This window comes from Calypte anna, chromosome 5, assembly GCF_003957555.1.
Source record: "Calypte anna isolate BGI_N300 chromosome 5, bCalAnn1_v1.p, whole genome shotgun sequence".
NCBI classification, from domain to species: Eukaryota; Metazoa; Chordata; class Aves; order Apodiformes; family Trochilidae; genus Calypte; species Calypte anna.
This window is the reverse complement of record NC_044250.1, coordinates 5,000,689-5,024,676: the sequence shown is the minus strand read 5'-3', so window position 1 is coordinate 5,024,676 and position 23,988 is coordinate 5,000,689.

Below are 23,988 nucleotides of genomic sequence, written 5' to 3'. Positions count from 1 at the left end.
TAAATATGGCAAATTTCTCTGTGACCCTGAGTGCTGCCTGAAAAGAAACATGTAATTGAATTTGGAAACGAGGGGGGTAGTGGCACGAATCCAGCCACTTCTGAGAACTGGGAAGGCGTCAGGGAAGAGATGCACCGGTTTAAGGAAAAAAAACCCACTGCCATCAGGAGGTCAGCTAGAAGTGCCCTTCTGCCTAATTGCTTACTGAAGCAATCCTGACTGAAATCTCAGTCCTCAGGAGAGTTATCAGAATGATAACCTTGGAGACTGAAAGCCATTAGCTGATAAATCAGAGCTTTGGGCTCCATGCTGGGGAAATCCTAGGGATTACGCCCTCTCCACCAGCAGTCAGAATGTTCTGGGTTGCCAGGTACAGTCCCAGCTTTCAGACTTGCCTTATCTTGGCTACTGATAGCAGCTATTTATGGCCAGATCACACAGCTCAAGATAAATGTGGTATTTACTCAGCTTCAGTCATGACACTGCAGATTGCAGGGAGTTCTGGACTGCAAAGGCCACACTGCTAGCAAAGAGATTTCACAGGCAGCTCCTGCAGCTGCCCCAGCCACCCCAGCTATGCGGACATTCAGACAACTAGACAAAACCTTTTCCAATTTAAAGGAAAGTTCTTTCCCAATATGGGGCAAAAAACTATAAAGCTATCCTGGAATCAGGGCAAGTATCCTGCCTGGAAGTAGCTGTGGGGATGATAAGCAAGGCTGACTTAAGAATTTTGTTTCCATCTGTTCATTTATTTTTTTTTAAAGTATTAGACACTAATACTTTAGTGAGAAAGTATTTAGGGGAGAAAAGAAATCTGAACAGTTTGTATCAGAACAGCACTGAGGGAGCAGGGGAATTTGAGCTTACACAGAGATTTCCTTTATCTCCAGCTGTTATCAGTGAATCAGGAGCAATGATGAGGTGATAAAAATCCGAGGCAGCCTATGAGAAGCCAGGCAGACTAAAGAAACCAGCCTGGTAAATGTATTTATAGGTTTCCAAGGAAAACGAAATCCCCACGTAACTCACTTGAGTCAGAATCATGCTACTGAAAACCTAAAACTCCCTCCAACCCCCTGTTGAATCAAAACCCCAGTGCTTTTGGCTTTTAAGCTCTTTAAAACAAAATACCTGAGAGGAACAAGGTAATTGTTAACAGCTCCAGAAGGTAACCACTGAAAAAATATCCCTCTGTGCTTCAAACTGCCTGAGATCACTTCTCAAACTTTTTCCACTACACCACAGAGGAGGCTGGAACAGGATTATTTCTCTGGTACTTTCCACTTGCATGTAGGGAAAATGAGAAGAGAATCATTAAACATTACAAATACAACAGTTTAAGAGGTGTTTGGTTCAGCCTTGTCCTGCACACTGGAATAAGGTGGCTCACTTGGAGTGGATTTGCTGGATTTGGAAAGCATGGTGTCTGGGAAACCCATTTCTATAACTCACTAGGATTTATTTCTGTGAGGAGCTGGCCCCTTCTGCTCTCCCCATGCAGCTTCTCTTTTTGTATGGGCATAGCCACAGCCCAAAAAGAGCACGAGGTCCAAACCAGCTTAAGCCCCGAGGTCCAAACCAGTTTAAGCCCTGTGTACATTTAAATGCTGGGAATGTGAAATGTGGGCAAAGAGGCTGATTACCATTAGGCTGTTGGTTGCAATTCTGACTCCTGAGGCTGATTCTTTACTTTTCAGCAACAAGTTCTGCTTGTGAATAATACCCTGCAGCAATAAGTTCTGGACCAAAACCAACAAAAAAAATTTACAGTTTTTGCCCAGAAGAAATATAAATTAAATTATAACCTCTAAACCAGCCCTTCTTTTATTAGATAGACTACCAAAGTATTTATTTTTCCCATGCATAAAAAATTAAGTCATCTTTTATTTCTCCAATGGATGAGAAAGCCTCTTTTTATTTTTTCCCTTGGGGTTTTCTTTTCTTTTAGGAAACTTTCTGTATCTTATTTAAGAGTTTAATCTAAAATATTGTATTTCCTCAAATGGCTCTTTCTTACATTTCCTGTCTCTGACCAATGTTTTGAATTACCATACTGTGGCTTGAAGCTCATGTGACCAGGAAATCAAGCTGTAGAGCTCTGGTTGCAGGATATAATTCACTATAGGCTCACAAGCATCCTGTAATGGTAAAATTTTACCATAATAGCTTAGGCTCCTTTCTTCCTTACATTTACTGTCATACCTACATTTGTGCAGCTCTAGGTACCTGCTGGAAGTTTCACAGATTCCATTGCTCCTGAGACAGGAAGCCGGGATAAACTGAAGGAATAAAGACTAAACTATTTGCCATGTTCTTCATATCAGGAAAAAAAAAACCCTCTGGGCAACATGCTTAAAGCATCAGGTAAGAAGGACAGAGCTTCAGTAAGCATCCAGCACACAAAAAGGAAAAAACGAATGAAAAATATCAGGTTGAGATCATATCATTCTTCTCATTGCGATGAGAAATGCTCATGTTCAGTTTTCCCAGCCTGTTTCTCTGACTCAGTTGTGGCAGCTTTGGCTTGTCAAGGATTGCAAAGCATTTTTGCTTTAAAGGTCAGCTGGTTCAGGGCCTTGAACTCAGTTTGCCCTGAAATTTGGTATTCATGGTTGGATGTGCTGGGGGTGAGGGGAGTCTGCCCAATATCAGATGTTTGTCTAAAAGAGCGGCCAAAGATATTTATCCCCAGACTCTTATTTTTTCTTAAGCTTGATAAATTATAGCAATTCTGGTGCCTGTAGACTCAGTGATCTTGTTCAGGTCCCCAAAGAGCATCCCCATCTCCTGCAGAGCTCTTGCTCTCTGGGCAGGGCAGAACAGGGCAGCACCACTGCAACTCATACTCCCAAAAAGACTTTGTAGCTGCAAGTCTCAGAATGAAAAACCCCATCATGCAGCAAAGCTGGAGAGATGGGAGTCCAAAAATGTTATACTTCATCAGTTCACACCTGAATACCTGTCATCTTTATAAAGCACAGCATAAAATTGGCTGCAGGCAAACACCTTTACACAGAAACTTCTCATCTCGGTGCAGTTTTAGTGCTTTGACATGTGCAGACTTACATAAAATATGTATTTTCATCCAAAAGATAACCCTGCTGTTGCTACTTTGTACTCCCTGCCTTATTCTGCAGTAAACATTTGGTCTGTTTGCATCTGTTTATGGTAAGAGAACAAGCATTTCAAGGGAAAGAGAGGAAAGAACAGCAAACTGGGGAAATGCTTTCTCTGTCAGCACTACAATATTAACACTGCTTGACGTTTCAGTAATAAATAACAAGCCATTCCTTCCCTAAAAAAGAGCAGCAGGAACACACCCTTAGCCAAAACCATCCCAAGCAGAAAGGCCAACTTTCCATAAGTGCAAGACTACATCAATTTTATGTCAAAACAGTCCACGGCAGCTGGAGAAGGCAGCCCATCTCTTTCAGGGCTGTTATTTTTAAAAGGTATTTTCAGTGCTTGGCAGATCTGATCAGCAAAACATCCACTGTGCCTGAGTCTCTTTTTGCTGGGGCTGGGAATGTTGAAACATGGGGAGCAGGGCAGGTCCCACATGCCCAGCCAAGGGGCCACCAAGACACCCAGATCCAATTTCCTTTCCAATAAAAGTTTTGCCTCTAATCTCTGCTTGCACTAATTCATAGGGAGAAGCTCCATCAATTTTGTTAGTTCATAGCAGAAAAATATTCCTGTTCAAGACTCCTGTGGCTTAAGTTTCTTTTAAAATCTATATATAGTTGGAGAATGCCTGTCTAGCAAACTTGCTGATCCAGCCCAGCTCTTTCCTCTGGAAAGTCTGACATGTGAAGCAGCTCTGTAAAAAGTTAAAGAGGCAGTATCCAATGTACTTGCAAAATACATTTTTTATATATATTTGTGTTTACCATCTGTTGCTAATGGAGTAGAATTTCAGAGCCTGTAAATGATCTCTTTCTTCATGAATCTGGCCCATCCTTCAGCAAGTTACCTGAGGTGCTCTAAGTTAAGCACAAACTTGGTAACGTTTTTTTTTCCCCATGCTGCACAAGCGTATTAATTTCTTTTGCAAAATAAGATAATACCTTTTGATTATAGATTTTTCTACAACAGTATATTAAAAGTTACCATGTGAGAGTAATAAATACTTGTGCAATCACATCTGGGATGTGATGAGGTTCATAACCTTTTTTCTGTTCTTCCTCAGACAGAGCATGAGATTTGCTCATTTGCCTCAGCCAGAAGGTACTGATTCCCTTCTCAGATTGGAACAATTAACCAGTGTAAGCAGCTTCTTTTGAAGAAAATTAAGTTTAATCAGAGGGCTTAAAATAAATTGCATTCCTTATATTTCTAACATGGAATGGCCAAGCTTTTTCTTGATGAAAAATCAGAAATTATTTTGAAATGAGAATATTGCTTGAACATTTTTTTTTTCTTGGAACAATGACTTTAAACCCCTTGAATTCTTCACTTAATGCTGAGCATCTACATCCAAAAGACCAATTATGACCTGACTGTCTGCAATCAGCATGGACACAGAATAACCTCACAAACTCTGTATATGCAACTTTGTCACAGTTGACAAAGTTTAACTCCAAAGCTCTTTAGAGAGCATATAGAACATATAGAAAACATATAGAAAATGTATTAGGGATTTATATGTAACATACAATCTCAAAAAAACACCTTCCCATCCAACCTCCAGTTTTTCCTGCCATCCACAAATGATTGTAACTCCATACACAATTCCCTATCTTTCCCAAGAGTGACTGAACACTCCTGTGTTACTCCTTTCCCATCCAGCAGAGAAACCTATGTCCCTGGCTAAATTTATTATATTAAAAATAATTTTTATTATTTGGCCTTGTGTGCCAATAATGAGGAAATTAGATCCTTGTTTGATCAAGATTATTTGCAACAGTGAAAATGTAGGACTGTAACAATTTTCCCATGATTGCAAGCTGCTTTCTGTAATAAAACATAGATTAGTTTTGGCTGTCTGGTTGACTTAATTCATTGCTTGCTTAAAAAGCTATAACTATAACTAAGATGATATGTAAACTTTACTAGTAGAGCCAACTGGCTAAAATCCTTTGGTTGTTCCCTGTTTGAACATCTAGTTAACTCAACAGGTTACAAAATTCTGTATCTGTACTTGTGCAGATGGGGGTTTAGGCAATTTCCAGATTGCATCATTTGAGATGAAGTTAATCTATGATGTCTGGACTTTCTTTTCCACATGACTCCAGTATAGGAGGTTCTGACCAGCACTGTCCCAGCTCACAGAATTGTACATCTGTAGTGGATTTTCACTGTACACAAGCCAAGTTCCTGTGTAGAGTTATCTCTGCCAAAGAACTTTTCCAGTTGTTCTTGTTTGATCAGTCAAGCCATGATTCTAACACTGATTCCCTTATTACTACAAAACAACAGGAACCAAGCTCAAATTTGCTAGACAATGTTTTGGTCACTGAAAGTATAACAAAATGATCTCATCTTACTTTTTATTGTGCTTGTTTCAGTAAGAAAATGTTTTTGTTTTGGTTTAATTTTTTAATTTGCAATTGAAAGCAATTTAATCATCAAGTTATTTCTTGATGTTAGAAGACCATGGTTTTTTTAATTTCTCAGTAGTTCTTTACTTTAGATTTCTTGCAAAAGGATTCCTGTCTGTTGAGATAATACAATTACACTTGAATATATTAAACATAAGATGAATCTTTGGCTCAGGTGTTTCTGCATAGACAGTCACAAATGTACTGCCAAAAATAACCAGGCTGAAAAGTTACTAATAAAACCTATTTTAAAGCACTGTATCAAACATAATGCAAGTCTAATCTTTAATGTCATCTCACCTGTAGATTTTGTCCTCATTTGGAAAAAAAAAAAAAAAAGCTAGGAATTACTTTATTCTATTCCTAGGGCTCAGTCTTATCATGTTTTTTAGCAGTTTGTTCAGATGGACACATTGTGATCAATTGGCTGAGTTACAAACTTTAAGAACTGGGTGCAAGACCCATTGGTGCCTATAATTATTTAGGATCCTCCTGTAGCTTGTAGCAAGGACTCTGAAAAGCAGTGGTTCCCACCAAAGTTCATTATCATGGGTTGTAACATTACTTGCTATTAGGGTAATCCCAACAGCCAACCTTCTACTTGTGACTGCGTGTTTCACCAGCAAGAAAAGGAGAAAGACAATTAACCCTCAAGGTACTGACAATTTCCAGCATAGTGGATGTTTGCTGAGGTGTTACAAAAAGAGAGAGAGAAGAAAGGTATATCTGAAGAAATGATATATCTGCTTTCTGATTCCTTCCTCATTTCCAGGGCCAAGCACTGCATTCCTGTCCCAACGTGCCTGGCTGCATCTTATCTACCATTGCCAAAGCTCCAAAGGTCCTCTGGGCTTTCTCTAGCAGCTCAAGATGATGAGAGACAGCAGATGTCTTTCCTGTCAGGTTTCTGGTGTCTTTTCACAGGCTCAGGAGGTTTTTGCTAACCTGAGGAAGGCTGGTGTCCTGTCACCCTTCCAGCCCCCATAGCAGCAGCACACAAGATGTGGTTATGCTTACAAAATTGATAATTCCTACTTTGCAATCCTCCTGACACCAGTGTCAGCAGCCCTGAGTGCTCCTGGCACAGGCTTTTCTAGGAAAATGGGATCTATCTCGTTAGCAGCCCTCTGGGCTAGTTTGGGTTTAAGAGATTCATGTGTGAAATCCATGAAACCAGAGCTGTCACTAGGAAAGCTACAAAGCCATTGCTGTGGTTTAGACAATCTGCACCTTACAAATATTTTTTTTTACTAGCCAATGATGCACTTTTCCAGGCTTTCAAAGTCTATGTACCAGTCATCTCAAATCTGCTTGCCTTAAGGATACACATCCAGCCCTTGGGACTCAGAAAGAACCACCTGCATCCTGCTGTCTGGAAACGCTCCTCACGTATACACACACATTTATGTGTACATGTGTAAAGCATCATCTTGTTGCCATTGCATAATCAGAGGATCCTCTAATAGCTCACATTTAATTTATTTTCTAAAAAGAAAAAAAATGATGTAATTAAGTAATTCGTGTTCCTAATCATAAACATCTTGCAGAGCACAGTTACAAGTCACATTTTTCATGATATAACACGTAGAGAATGAGCTGCAAACCAAGACACATAAGTCACTATGTAAAAGCTGTATCTTAAATTTTAAACATCATTCACAAGAACTCTGGGTTATTTAATCTTTCCTACTTGGAAAGAAAACACACTGGGGTCAGATTCAGTCACAGCCCAAGATAATGTAACTCAGATCAGTTCCCTGGGATTACATGGGTGTGAATGCTTTTCAAAATCCTAAGACAAATTCTTACACTACAGATGGTTTCAAATCCTAAACCTCACACTACCAATGTGTGGCAGGCAGGAACATGCAGCTCCTTCACCACAGCCACCCACCCTCCAGAATCTTCTCCCTCACCAGAGAGATTCATAGCAACTTCCCAGTTCAGAACAGGAGTTCTTTCTTTCTCTATTTCTATATTTCCTTGGTTTCAGTGATAACGTGGCCTCTCCAGCTCACAGCCCATCCCACTTCTTGCACACAGTGATGAAGGGAGATTTCTCCCCTCTCACTGGAGTTCCAGCTAAACACAAAGGCTTCACTTTTGGCAAATTTCTCTCTTTTATGGTTCACCTCTTATTTCTAAATCCTCCCTGGGGTCTCACCTGGGACCATTCTGGAGTTACCAGCTTTATAGTAGAAGTGATAAATATTAAATATATTATAAATATGTAATTATGCAATATATAAATGTATTATGGATAGAGTTAGCAGACATTTATATCAACACAGACTTACAGATATCTTTGTCAGAGAAACTGGAGTTCTTTTGCTCCTTGGCCTGCCCTCACACTCAAGGACAGTTTCCAGGAATAAAACAGTTTCTGTTTATCCTATGAACTTTTAAGATATAGCCTCTTCAGTAGAACAAACAAAACCTCTCCTGCAGAAAGTGCAAGTGAATGTATTAAAAGCATTGCTGTCTTCTGTCACAGTCATAAATGATAGATTTAGAATTACTCATCTCAAATATACATTCCATAGAGAACTGACTGCACATCCTGGGCAGTAAGACTCATCTGCACTGAGGTACCAAAGGATGCCATGGAAGTGATGTGTTGAGAAGTAACCCCAAGTTTCTGCAAATTTTCTTTCTCCTTTTAGGCAGCAGGTCCATGGGCTGCAAAGGCTCTGAGAAAAGGCTGTCCCTGTAAACTCTGGGCAAGCACCAAGACCTACAGCATTGCTAACACCCCAGAGTCCCAGTGTGGTCAGACCTGTGGGCAGTTTTACTTTTGGTTGAACATCTTGGGCTAAATTATGCAATAGGCACTTCAGTCATTGCTTACTTGATGAGTCTTAGATCTAAGTCCATGGTAGCTGTATGGGTAAAAACTCTGTAGTAACAGCAGTGGCTTACAAGCTTCTGGCTCTGCAGCTAAAGCTGCCAAGGGCTACTTTTTATTCTTAATTTACTTTGTCACTCTTCAAGAGCTTTTTATGGTGGCTGCAAGAAAGACTGATTTTTTTTTCACAGATCCCATTTACTTTGAAATATTTACTGCATGCCTGACATTAGTTAGAAGACTGAATTTGGTGCAGTGGTTCTTCTATGCTGCTCCTCTTTTGCTATGGCAATATGTTGGATAGTTTTGGTTTGTGTCCACGGAAGAAAAAAAAAAACAACAAACCACGCAAAACCGAAAGAAAAGCTCTATTTGTGTTTTTAAGGTTATTAAATTTCACCACAGAATAGTTAGGAAGCAAAACTCTGTGTTGACATTTCTAAGTGGTCAGTGGTAGCAGTCAAAAGCAGAACTAGACACAAAATTCCAACATGCTTGAAGGCCTTCTCAATGCAACTGTAGTCTAGTATTAGCTGTCAAATCTAAATTCTTACCTAAAATAACTTATCTCAGCAAATCATAGAATCATAGAATTGGCTGGGTTGGAAGGGACCTCAGAGATCATCAAGTCCAACCCTTGATCCACTCCCATTGCAGTTCCCAGCCCATGGCACTGAGTGCCACATCCAGGCTCTTCGGAAATATCTCCAGACACGGAGAATCCACTACTTCCCTGGGCAGCCCATTCCAATGTCTGATCACCCTCTCCAGAAAGAAATTCTTTCTAATGTCCAACCTAAACCTCCCCTGGCACAACTTGAGACCCTGCCCTCTTGTCTTGCTGAGAGTTGCCTGGGAAAAGAGCCCAACCCCCCCCTGGCTCCAACCTCCTTTCAGGGAGTTGTAGAGAGTGATGAGGTCTCCCCTGAGCCTCCTCTTCTCCAGGCTGAACACCCCCAGCTCCCTCAGACTCACCTCACAGGAGTTGTGCTGGATCCCTTCACCAGCCTGGTTGCTCTCCTTTGGACCCACTCCAGGACCTCACCTGAGGCCACCAGCAGAATGTGTGGCAGCTCCTCACATCCCTTTATATCCCTCTGGGCAGTGCTGGGTGCCACCCCCTTATCAGCTGATTGGCCTCACCTGAGACCACCAGCAGAAGGTTGTGCAGCTTTAGAAGATAACCATGACTGGCAGTGAGAGCAATGGTATTTCACAGTTTATAACAAAGGAATCAGATGGAAAAGTTTTGATTCTAAATTTCAGTCTATTATTTTTTGTTTTGTTTTGTTCCTCTCCATCAGGTTTCAATTTGAAGAGATTGTTTCCTTCTGCTGCATGCCCAGATCCCAAATCCTAGCTGCTGGTGTGGAGAGCAATACCTGCTGCTTTAACAAAGGGCAGGAATTCCAAAAGAAACCACACATAAATGACAGGAATAACAGAAGCAGCCCTATTGTGTTATTTCTCAGTTGCAAACAGCTAGCCATCCTCTGGGACAGTAAGTGTACATTGCAGATTGAGGATTATAAGTTTCTTTATAATTTAAGTCTCAAGGTTATAACAGCTTTACCCAAGGCCAAAATCCCAGGAATGTCACCTCTCCTTTCTGGAAAAAAAAAAAAAAAGAGATGATGCAGTTGCTTTTACATGCTTCTTTTGAACACAATCGAGCTTTAAAAGTAAAGGGTCTGATTATGTGTCTGATTCCAAAGTACTTTTTTTACAAGGGAGGGAGATTGCTTTTATTTTCCCTTTTCTTCTTCTGTAAAATGATCCTAACAAGTCACTGTGAAACTTGCACTAGTCCCACAGATTAACCACACATGTGCATGTACACACACATATATGTGTGTGCATGATGTTCTTTTAACACTGTGTAAGAATAATGTATAATTCCCAACATTACAGACAATATATGGTGCAAATTAGACAGCAATTAGTTTGGGGTTAAGTACATAGGAGTACAGAAGGCACTGAAGGTTCTGGGGGTCCCATGGCACCAATCTGCACAGCAGGCAGGCTGAGTGGATGCTCAGGCACTGCAATGTTTCTCCCTGGGTACCAGCTACACCCTCCACATGCAGTTTCCCATTAAGAGGTCCCTTGACTGGGTTCCAGCCCCAGCTCTCAGCTAAGCACAGGCAATAGTGGGAGACGTCAGAAAGTCTGAGCTCAGTTTGGAGGGGCTTATCCAGCTGGCAAACAGCCTCACTCCAGTGGGGAATTGCCTTACACTTGGCCAGCAACCTCGGGGGTCAGATGCCAGAGCACAGAGGATATTTCCCCAGCAGCAGCGAAGATGTTGACTGCAACATAGACCTTAGGTTGCCAGCTCTGTAGCTGTTTCATGTCTGGTGAGAAGAGCTCCCACAGCTGCCTTGTCCTCCTAGATGAGTTTGAGTGACACTCTAACACTGCAGGAAAATTTGTTTCCTAGTACAGAGTTGATGCTCTTTGTCACTTTGAAGTGAAACATACCCTTATGTGCCATCCTTAGTTTTAATTTTATATTTCAATTTCAAGACAGCGTTGTGCTGCCTGACCAGCCCTACAGCTCCCTTTCTGAACTTGCTCCTCCTCAAACTCATCTCACACAAGCAGCACTCGTACCAGCATCATTTAAGTTCTGTAAGATATAACATAAGAAAGTTACTGGCCTCACTGCTAGTTCCCCAGGAGCATAATAACCATTATTATAGCATGTAAAGGAAGGGGCCTTTAGTCTGTCATTCTTTTCTTCTGCTTACATATAAATCTCTTTTTTTTAGGGTTTTAAGGCAGAATCCAAGGGGCTGAAAATAATACCAAATCACTATTTCCCCTTGACACTCCAATTGTGTGCTCTCCATAATGCATTGAACAAGTAATGACATGAAATTTAATATCACTACACGGCTGCCATATATTATTCATTCAAGTCTTAAGGTCCTAATAACAAAGCACAGGCATTGCTATCATCTTTTCTGAAGATACCTGAAGCCAGTAAGGCAACTTCTCAGTGTGTAATTTCACATATATTTGTGGCTTCATGTCCTAATGTACAGATTTCTAAGTGCATTAAAGACAGAAGATGGGAACTTCCAGTGACTTTTTCTAGACCACAGCTCATGGCCAATATCTGCTGATGTTATCTGGCCAGATTCATCCCAGCCCTGTTGCTGTGAGAGGGCCCTGGCATAGTTACCCCAGTGATGGTCTCCTTGACTCTGTCCTGGATGGGCCACATAGCTGCTGACAGTTTGCATTGTGTAGCCAGCCTGCAACAAGAGAGCTTTTATGGGGCAAATTAAAGCTTTAATCTAATGTCAGCTAGTTCCCATCTGTATAATTTGCCATGAACATTTGCATTAAAGCAAACATCTGCTCAATCACCCCTTTGCTCTCCACGTGATTTGGATGTGTTTCTGATATGTGACCACATACTGAACAGCAAAGATGGTGACAGCAATTAATTTTCTTTGAGGATAATAGCATAATAATAATAATTTAAAAAAATCCAAATTCTGGAAAATATTAATATTTACTTTCTACAAAAGCCTTCTGTCTGTCAGACTGAGTTACTAATGCTGTCACTTCACTTCCTGCATTGTTTCATAAAAGGTTATGCTCCAAACCATCTCTCACTTGGCAGAAAACACATATTAATTGAAGATATTGAGCTGTGAAAATTCCACAGAAAATAACCATGCTGATACTTGTGCAAGATTGTTTCAACATCAGATTATGAGTTGCAAATAATGGATAAACTGCTGTCAGCACTAAACCAGCTCACCAGCACTAATCACATCCAACTCGTGAAAATCTGTGAACTGTTGATGGATGTAACTTCTGGAATAGAGTCAGAAAAGAGTCACTAATGTGTCAGGCATTTACAAATTGTCCCATTCAACAGAAAAGGAGAGTGTTTGACTTTGCTTCCAGCTTGCAGAGCAACAAGCAAATCAATAAGTGTTTGTTTCAGCTAAAATGGGGCAACCTTATTATGCTGCACCACCTCAGTACATGGACGTCTCTCCTGCAGATCAGATGTGGTACTCCCAACATAAGACAAGGTTTCACACAAATTTCCACTCAAGGATTTTAGAGATGTTTCCAGCAACATGATGAGCCATGACAGCAGTGTCCCCATGACTGTCCTCAGGGGTACCACATGGTTTATAAATCTTCCGTTCTATGGTTGCTATTGCATTGACCAGTCAGATGCAAAAGATACAAACACCTGCTAAAGGCAGGCACCAGCAAAGATGTCCCCTGGCCCAGAAGGTCACACTCCAGCAGAGCTGGACTCAACAGGGTGTGAGAGGCAGGAGCTGAGCTGTTGTTCTCCAAGGGAGCAGCTAAATATAAAAGCAACCCACTCAAACGTTGGAAGCAGACCCTGCATCTTCTCCCTCTGCCTTGGGCTTGAGCTTCAGGATTATATTTTCTGTGATGATGGATGAACTCTGAGAGCCTAAATCAGAATAACCCAGGCCCAAAGAAGCACTTTAGTAATTGAAAAAGTTTGAGAGTGCAGCATGTTTTTTTGTTTTCCTTTTTTTTCTGAACAAGTTGTTTTGTGGTTAAGGGAAACGTTGGCTCTGCTCCAGCAGGAGGAAGCACACGGAGGAGCTGCTGCTGCTGCCATTACATCTTGTCTGGGCAGCTGAGATGCTTTGGGAAAACACCTGTGATGCAAATACACGTCATGCTCCTGGCCTTTGCCAAAGAAAACCTCTAATCTGTTCACACACTGCACTCCCCAGCCCTTTCTTCTTTCCCTCTTTTATTACCAGATCCCTACTAATTACAGAATAAAAACTAAGATGTACTTAACCTCAGTGCAGCCCCACAGGCAGGACTTGTTCACTCAGGAAGAAAAAACAACCTGAAATAAACATCCTCACAGTCTTTTGATGGTCAGCACAAATGAAAACAGCCTGAGGATGGGCTGGTGGCCAAGTGCCAGGACTGCAATATTCTGTGACTGGAAACACTCACTTTGGAGTTTGTGGACTTGACATTTTGTTATTGTTGTGTGGTGGCCACTCCTTGGGCAACCTCTGGGCTTTAGAGAGCACATTCCTTTGGTTAGTTTGAGGCTATTCTCTGGAAAAAAAATGCTTTAAAGTGAAGGCTTCGAAACAAGACAAAGGGGAATCCTTACTCTCCCATGAAAGATTTTAAGGTTTGTAAATGAAAAATAATAAGACTAGAGCCATGGTATGAGGAGGTGACAGAGCCTCAGCCTGCTCTGTCCCTTTGGCAATGATTTGCCATGAGACAGCAGCTGAGATGAAGCTGTTCTGGTTGCCAAGCAAACACTTCCATGCAAAGCTAAGTGCTACAGTCCCAAAGACAGGGAGCATGAGAGGTGGTTTAGAGCCACTTAGGGGGATGCGATGGGTGGCAATTTTTAACAGAGGAAAAAGTGATAATCAGGAAGGCTGTTACAGTCCCTATAAAAGTGCTAGTGTCAGGGATTTTATGAAGAAATGCAATAGTGACAGCATAGGTGAAGAAGTGGAGAGAAACAGAGGATTTTAATCATTTTGGGAAACATCTGGTTTTGCTTTTTCTGTTACTTTTATTCCAGCTCACTGACCTCTGGAAGGAGAATGCTGCATACATACTCTGGGGACATTGCTCCCATCATAATCAATACCTGGTTTTATTTGTTTCCTGTTAGACCATAACATACTAGGCAGAACCCATAGCATACTGTTACAGAACTGTAAGTTTTTCAAAGACACAAACAGCCTCACAGTCTTAGCAATCATGACCCTGAGCTTTGTGTGAGTAGTTCAGGACAATACCTGTGGTTTCATTGCTGTTGGACTGGAAAAATTCTTCACCACTGAAAAATTTCCCTATTTATTACAGAAAAAAAGCTAGATGAAAACACAGATTACATAGGGTTGCAGCCCACATCCATTTCTCTCTGCCATGGAAGTCCTTCCAAGGTGACATTATAGCCACATTATGTGTCTCTAATGGTGCCATGCAGTGAGAGCTGCCCATGGTGGCAGATCTGACTGCAACTCCTCATATTTCTCCTCTATTGTTTGAAGAAATGCAACTGAAGGGGAAAAGAAGAGTTCCTGTAGGTTTTTTTTTTAAGCTGGAATCACAACTCCTGGGTTCTTGCCAAACTGGTTTCATCCAGCCACTGCCCTGAGTCTGCAGGACATTTATCATCCCACTCACTAAAAAAGGCCTGAGGACACAAAACACCACCAAAAACCTAACCAAACTCTAAGTGGAAAATGAGCATTAAGTACAGGAGTTTTAAATTAAGGACATGTATGACTTGATTTGCTTGTAATAATGATAAAATTTAAGTTGAAGAGGCCAGATTTGCAAATTCTAACAACAACAAATGAATTAAGTAGTTAGCATAAGTGCCAAAGAACAACAGTAATATTCAACCCAAGCAAATTCTGGCTGCAGAATGCATGTGGATAAACAAAGCCTTTCTGCCTAATTCTGCAAGCACTACCTTGCTGCAAAAAAACCCCCCAAGTTCCAATACAACTGCGTTTTAAACACTTTATAATGACAGACACATATCATTGCCCCTGTGCTCAGCGCTGGTGAGGCCACACCTCGAGTCCTGTGTCCAGTTCTGGGCCCCTCAGTTTAGGAAGGAGATTGAGGTCCTGGAGCAGGTCCAAAGGAGGGCAACCAGGCTTGTGAAGGGACTCGAGCACAGGCCCTGTTGCTGCTGGGAATGTTGGTTCTTTTTCCTCCTCCTTCATGCTATGGCCACAAGAATTAGGATTCAGTTCATTGCTGGGGGCAATCCCTTTTGGAGAGGGAAAATTGGGGCAAAAGGGGTGCAAGGATTTCTGTGAGTGTGGTGCTGGAGGTTATTAACAGAATAAAGAATGTACAGGGCACAAGCGAACCACTGTTGGAAAAAGTGTTGGAAGTAGTCATGGATATGTGTGAAAATACGTTGTTGAATTTGCAACTATACATAGTATTTGGAGGAAGTTTAGCCCAAAATCAACAAAAGTGGTTTTCCTTAAAAAAATAAATAGAAGAAAACCCAATAGTTCAAATAAGTGCCAGAAAAAGATTAAAGAACTCAATAAAAATAGCTCCTTCTGTTGTGCTCTTTAAGAGATTTTCAGACTATAAGGATTTTCTGCATAAATGGTTAAAAACACCTACAGGAAAGTTCTTCCTGTGTCTCAAAATTCAAGGGCTTTGGAATAACTAAATATATATACATACACACACTATACATGCTATGTATAGGAGTATATGTACTATAAATAGTGTTTATAGTAGATGCACTATACTATATTTATAGGTATGTGTAAATGAAAATCTGTTTTTTATCCTATTAAACTCATTAACGTTTTAACAGATCAGTGAAAGGAGAGTAAGTATAATTTAAGAGGTATGGTTTTTATTCTAGCATTTAGTGGAAGAGGTAAAGAAATTATGTACTGTGAATTCCAGTAATGTGTAGCTTATAATATTCAATGAAATTTCAAAATAACTTCTAGTATTTACCCCCATAAAGTTCTGCTATATATGGACTTCATTTTAAATAATATGCCCCCACTTATTTCTTTGAAAGAGTAATCAGGGATTTTTTTTGTTGGTTCTATTTTATTATGACATTAAGCACATATTTAACTTATTTGTAGAAAAAAGTAACTAAAGTATATTACAGTATGCCATAATGTCTGTACCTTTTAGGCAGCTCATTATATGCAGCTGCTGTTAACATTTATTAAAGACAGCACCCAAAAACCTCAGCAGAAGGTGTGGACCGTGTGATGCACTCATTGCCAAAGTGCATACATGCTTTGGTGAGCAGATGAGTGGTTGTGAACACAAACCCTACAAAATCTGTTGGCAAATTACAGCAATATTCTCCAAAGCCTGTAAAAAAAACCTTTGTGCACCCCTTTTCTTCATCTTTGGATCTCAGTGCTTTATGAAGTGATAGAATTGGAACATGCCTCCTCTTTTTCTTTTCTTTTTTTGGTCTGTCTGATTTTACTACCTTCTGCTGCTCTTTTTTTTTTATTTTTATTTTTATTTTATTTTATTTTATTTTATTTTTGTTATTTCAATGAATGAAGGAGATTTACTTTATTTGGGCAGGCAAGCTAATGCCTCTCAGAGAGTTGGTGTTTATTAGTAAAATACAGGGCTGGCAGCTCTGGTACAAAAGCCTTGGAGCAACTTGCTCACAGAAAGTCATCAAAACATTCTTAGAGAGTCAGATATTTGGTTTGGAGGCAGTGATTTAACGTCAGCCTTTAGAGGTGAGATCACAACTGCACTGGGTAGTTGTTTGTGTCCAGCATTCAAACCCTCTGAGATGAGGAGTTTGCTGTGAGGAGATGGATTTATGCACCCATGTTAACAAATGCTGAGCACCAGGAAGATGTAAAACCAAGACTTTATCCAGAGCTAACCCACTGATCCATTTCCCCCCTCTTGGGGATCAAGAAAGATTTTTTGCAGATATTGGCCTGTGGGAATGAATGAAATATAAAACAGAGCCTTAGAGAAGTGATTTAGTATGTAAAGGCAAAATAATTTTAAGGTTTAGGTTCAGAAGATGGTAGATTAAAACCAATATAATAAGCAACCCTCTTGGATTCCCCAGCTGAGCTTTGGGGCTACAAGGGGATAAGTTTCTTGTGAGCACTGTGTGTGTGTGCAACACCTCCAGTTTAGGACTGGATTTCCAGGCAAACAGAAGGCAGCAAAGCTCAACTTGTGCTCTTACCTCACACTCTACATGGACAACATTTGTCTGTTGTCCAGAGCCCTTAGCAGCCAGGATGCTGCAGATCCCTCTAGGTCTTGTCTAACAAGTTGTCTTGAGTTTGGCTGCTACTGCTGGCAGGGGCCAAACCTTCTAAATTAATCTTCAGTCAAAAAAGACACAGCAGCCACCAGGATTTGAATCACCTCAGGCCCAGAGCAAACAGAAATTTGGAAAACATCAGCAAAAGACCCTAAACCTCCACCCCCCCTCAAAAAACCCAACCCCAAATTCTGTATTCTTTCACATAGTTTTTTTTTTTTCCCCCAAATGTAACTATTTTTAAACCCTATTTTCTGTGTTAACTACACCTTGCCTAAAATGGGAGCAAAAAACTCTCCTTCATGCCTACAAATTCAAGCTGCTTCCTCTTTATTTGCTCAAGTCACTGAACCATTCCTATGTTCTTTATGCTGCAAAAGGTACAGCTTGCACAAGGAACTGTTATATCTGGATTACATCAAGTAATATTCACTCTGCTTTGCAGACGGCAATTTCCTTGCCAAGTTTTATGTTATTAATCCCTTGGTAAGCTGAAAGGAAAAATATCTGGTTCTAAACTCTTCATGAAACCAAGAAGGGAATTCCATGCTTTGGGAGATGAAAAAAAGATCTGATCCGTGGAATTTTAACCATATTTATGCACACTGCTCTTTAAAGAAAAAGAATAGAAAGAGCTGAATAAATTTCAGCTATTTATAAATAGAATTAAATATAATATTTGCTGGATGATGGATGTTTAGCATGTTAAGATAACTGCAGATTCACATTGGTTGGTCTTAAAAAATAATTTACTCCAGCTATTTTAGGTATTACCTTTCACCTACATATTGTGAAATTCATTACCTAAACTTCTCTGTCTGAAAGGAGTGTAAAAGCTGACAAAGCTGACATAGCTCTACGTGGAAATAATTTGCTTTAGGAGAAGATATGCCAACATAGGCATGGAAAAACTGCTGAATGTGCACACTTACACTCTGTGGCAGGAAGTGACACTTGGCGTGTCATTTAATTTGTGTCTTTAATATAAAATGTGTTCATTTTTTCCTTCTGAGCAACGAGATGTGCACTTTAATTAGCACAGCCCATCAGCAGAAATTCACTGCTATCCAAAAGTCTTTGCTCCTTAGCAATAGTGGCCATAAGGATTTTTTGGTTGCTGGGAATTTTAAGTCCAAATTTTGCAGGAGGCTTTGGTGTACACAGCCCAGTGGGAGGTGAGGAGAAAACCATCATATATGGGGTCTTCTCTTATGTATAATACATTATATTATAAGCAAAATAGCACTGAGAAGATGAAACTAGTTGTTGCAGATTAGAAAATAATAAAAATGGGGGAAAAAAGCTATAATCTTTTAGGACAAGCTGCTACGTGCCTTTTTCCATGGGTTTGAGAACAGAATAATCCCAGCTGGGAGCTGCTGTGTGGGACAATGCATCCAAGAAACTCTGAAACAAGTGGAAGTATAAAAGCCCTCAAAAATCCATGGACACCCATTAATGACAGTAGAAAGCTTCTTGACACTGTAGGCACCAACTGGACATTATGGAAAAAACCAGTGATCCCTCTTTATGAGCTACAACAGGAAAGAAAACGTGTAATAGAGATGGGGAGAGGGTTCAAGGATCTCAGAGAAGCCACAAAACAAATGCACGTTGTGTATTGCACTGAATGAGAGATTGAAAGAGAGCCAAGGGGACTCTACAGCAAATATACTGGGAACCAGTAAACTCATTCTTAAACTTTTATATCATTTTTCCCCCCTCTCTGCACAAACTCACTCACCTACTGAAGAAGAAAACTACTGTTCAGTCTGGTCAGTTGATGCAAATGCCTTAGAAAATGACTTTGCATCCTTGTGGAAAGCTGTATGAGAGAGCTTATTTTGCTCTCATGAGCAACACTGGTGACTAATACTTGTATTATGGACTTCTTTAAAGTTTTACTGGCACATGCTTAAATATACTTTGACAGCAACTTGAACCTTTGAAACCCATGGGCAGGCTCATGAATCCCTAACAAGGATTCCAAAAGAAGTTACATTATAATGATCCTCAGGGAAAGAATCCCAATTGGAACAGCAAAAAAGTGCCCAGAAATGTGAAATCTTAACTTCTGCCTCTATAAAAAAGTAGCATGCTGAGAAATGGCTTAAATCTCCCTGTTTCATGATTATTTTCATTTTACCATCAGAAGTTGAATTATGAAAAATATTTACACTTCTGTACACTTTAAAGAAAGCATTTCTATACTACATGTGCACTGAATTGTGATGATTTCATTTTTGGTTTTAAATGCTTGTTTTTCAACAACCTACAGTCCCCTCACTGCTGGTCTCTGAGCAAAGTGTCCCCTCTGAGAGTTGCCAAGGACAAGTGCATTTCCCTCCCTGCAGAACTCAAAATGAGAACCTTGTGTAGGTTTTGGATATATAAATGCACATATATCTCTATATCTATACTTGACACTCTTTACATGTTGCTTAAACCCTTCTAAAGTCATTTGTAAGACCAGACTTAGAGCCAATAGGACAAACATATTACTATGAGCAGCTTCATGTATAAACAACACTTCAGTAAAATTATTTTTTTATTGCTTTCTTCATCAGAATCCAACACAACCTGAGGCCTCAGGGGTCATTGCAAATTGTGCACCACTGTCCCAATGTGCTGGTGGGTGCAAGCAGCACTTGGCACAGCCCAAGGCAAGAAATGTTTCACTTGGCATCAAGCAGAGGTTCAGTCTGGGTGCTTGGGCTGCACATCAGCCAAAGACAAACCACCCCTTCTGCTGTCTGCTGAGCTGGCTCTAGTGTGGTAAGTGAAAATGCAGGTTTAAACACTGGAATACAGCACTGTAAAATTTCCAGAAGAGTTAATTTTTCCTGGCATTCAGTTTTCTTCCATATTATCCTGCTCCTAAAATACCCAGTATTATGAATTCATACCTATAGTAGTGAACTCTATCAAGATCATTCCTGCAAGTTTAGGTGATACTCAATAGCCATTGTTAGACAAAAAATAATGAATAAAGTCAGGATACACAGGGCTGCATTTCATGTTTCAATTTCTACAGTTCTCCAAGCCTCTGGTACAAATATTTAAACTACTCTTTTTGAGAAAACAATAAACTTCTTGTAACATGCCAGGTTGCTTGTACCACATGTTGGAGTTTTTTGTTTGTTTGTTTGATGGGACACACCACAAATAAATCTCTTTATAGAAAAATAAAAGTAAACTTGGCCACTGCTCAGCCAGCAAAAATCTCTATGACTGAGCCACATGCTGAAACCTGACATCACATCTCCCTGCACACACACAATATTCTATTTTCATTGTCACACTGGACTGCTAAAGCACACAGCTCCGTGGCAATGAGTGTTCCAGATTTAAAAGCTCTGTGTGAGACACTCCAGAGACACCTACGTTTGGCAGCATCCCTATGGGCAAGTGACTAAACCTGAGATGAATGCTCTGCAAATTCAAAATAGCAGAAGGGTGTGATGTAACCTAAGGAGGTTTTAAAGTGCTCTGAATTTCATATTACATTTCCTAATCATGAAAAAAATACAAGAAAATACTGTGTGGCTCTCAGTTACAGACTCCTCTGCAGGCAGCACTTCCTCTAAGTCCCCATCTTTGCCTTGATTTAAATGGTCTGAACAGAACATGTCCTGAGCAGTTACCAATGCAATTTTTTAAAGGCTTTATCAGATCCCATTAATGGAAAAGCTATTTCAGAAGCCTGAAGAAAGCAGTATGTGACAGTTACAAAAATAAAGGTGCAACACTTAGAAAAAAAACAGAGTAAAATAATAAAAAAAAAAGAGCAAATGAGAAAAGGCTGCTCTGTTCTGCAGCCTGCTTGAGCCAATCATAAACTGTTACTTAAGTAACTTCATTAAGAAATTATTTCAGCCTATTTTACTTGGTTGTGGGGAACATGTTTTCCATAGGTGAAATTATATATTTAGGTACTCCTCCTGTGTCTTCTACTTCTGATCTCTTCTAGAAACTGCACTGGGACCAATTACTCCAGAGGAAATGCTTCTTTTTCACCACAGGCTCGATCTAAAGCAGAGGTCTTCGTCTGGACTTTTTCTTTGATAAAACTTTTATCTGGCATTTCTTATGAACTCATGCAATATTCTAACATGAATCTTCTCATGCCTGGTGTGCTTCAGAAAACACTCTAAAAACCAAACCCAGAAGACCTTTCTCCAATCTCAAGTAAGCACTTAGGCTATTGGACAGGCAGCTAAGTTCCCAAAAGCAGAAAGATGCTTTGCTTTGCCACAACATCAGCTCAGCCCATGGCATGAGGTTAAGAAACCAAGTTCTTTGCTCCTACCAAGGAACCTCCCAACAAGCAAAACAGGTCTTGCATTTTTTGCCTTAACCTCAAGTTCTTTAATGAGCATAAAACGTGTGAGATACAAACAGAATGATGCAGAGATAGGCAATACTCACGTGTGTCAGTACCATAATTTTGACAGCAAAACCTCTTTTATTTCCAGGCTTCCTTTTCCACAAGCTAAGTCCTCCCTGGCTTATCCATAAATTGATTTTTTAGGGTGTAAAATAGTCCAGAATAGTCTTTCTTAGTTCCTATTTCACTGGTGTTTTTAAGACCATGTTAATAGTCAGATGTGAGTTTAAAGCCATCATTATGGGACAAAAAAAAAAAAAAAAAAAAAAAAAAAAAAAAAAAAAAAAAAGTATTGAAGTCTCGAAGAACACATGCACAGGTCTGTGATACTATAATAATCCTATATTTAACATATATCTATATATTCATATGTAAATGTACACAAATATGTAAGATCACAGGAAGGGGCTCAAAAAGCCACTTGGAAAAGTCCTTCTGTTGAATGGGGTGAAAACAAAACTGTTGTTTCCATCTGGGCACAAAAAGACTTAGAGCATGCAATTATTTATTCAAGCTATTTTTCAAAAAATGTCATAAAATTGCTACAGTCTTTACCTCTTTACAGGAGTGGAAAGGTAACATGAAATAAATGGTGCATTCCTCTGTCTTACTTTCAGCCCGATTTCCTAAATTCCCCACATAAATACAAGAGATGTCTGAGCCTGAGGTCTAAACACAGACAGGCTGTCTAGGAGCTCAGCAAACTGCTCCTGTTTGGAAGTCAAAACTCTCTGGCCATAATTCAGGAGTGGTGATTACATTTAAATGGGGTAGAATTTATTCTATGTCACAATTTTTGACTGAAATAAACCACTACTGAATAGGAGATTAACATGGAGAAGGGGCAAGAGTCTTGTGTCATTTGAAATATGAGGCATTTTATTCTCATAGTGTCAGTGTGCTTGGATGTTTTTGTTCCAAAACCAGTCCTGAGCCAGTAGCTATACCAAGAACATGCTTATTAACAAAATTCATATTGCTTATTGCTGTAATAATCACTGCTTGTGTTTATGGTCTTTGAAGAATTTAGCTGTCCTTGCTTAGGCTTTGTGCTGCTTTTTAATAAATTAGATGTCCAGACAAATAGAAAATATTGCAGAAATATTTTCCTTTTTGTTTACACCACAGGAAAAGTCTAAAGCATCCAAAAGAAAGACAGAAAAACTAAATTACTGTTGTCAGTCACCCCCTACTGGGTTTTGATGTCTTTGAAAAGTAGGAATTTATTCCCTTTGTTTTTTTAATGTTTTTTTAGCTATTCTCTTTTATTTGAGTTTTGGAAGTGAATATGATAAAACTGGCTGTAAGAACCTTGATTTATACAAAGTTCCTTTTTTAATTCCCCTTATTTGATTTACAAGTAGCACATGTTCTTTCACTGGTGGGGAAATCATGTTTTGGTCTACCCTGAAACCTTATCTGCAAGCTCCAAGAGCCTTTTAAATAAGCTGCTAATTATGCAGGGAGGAAATATGCATCTCTGAAATAAAATTTCAGGTTGCTTGAGAGCCCCAGCTTCTTAAAGATGAAATAATACTCTATTATCTCTATATATCCACATATACAGACAGGGTGCCAAAGAAAGCAGAGATATGTGATCAGAATCATAAAATGTTTCTCACTGAAGGCCATTGATCAGGTGGTTCTCACAATGCCTTTTCAATCCAAAGTGGTTACTTCAAATCCAAAAATGGTTTTATCAGATGAAGATTATTCCAGAATATCTGCCCAGATAGTCAGGCACAGTATTTGCTCTTGCACATTACTAGGCTGCCTACAATAAATATATTTGACAAGTGAAATACCAGTTCTTATTTCAGTGCCCATAATAAAACCACCACCAATAATAATAATAATAGGTTCACCTGAGTAGTTTCATTTTAATTCTGTAATTTTGTACCTTCAGTTAACCTTGTAAACACCTGACTGGTAATCACTGAAAGCAGGGACTGAAATAATTTTAATCCTATTGCTTGTGGGCTTATCTCAAAAGACTGTTCCAGGGGAGCTCAGGTTATCTCAGCTCAGCCACTTTGCAGCACCCCAAGCTGATGCACCCTGAGAGTTTTCACCTCCTGCAGGTGGGTGCTGCTTCTCATCAGGCTGCAGAACTTTTAGGGATGAGGAAAAATCTTGTGGGCTTTTGCTTTTACTTTGGAGCAATCAATACAGACAGTCACTAAGACTATTATGGGATTTCCAGAGGAAAAAATCCATACACAAGTAACTGAAAACAACAGCATCACTGATTTACTCAACCCAAAAACACACCTGTGAATTTATCTCAGAGTCTGCTCTGTGCAGCACATTGGCAGGTGTGTTATTTATAGTGGTCTGGAGAGATGGCTGAGAGAAATCGTTGTTTACTTTTTTCTTTTTTTTTTTCCCTTTT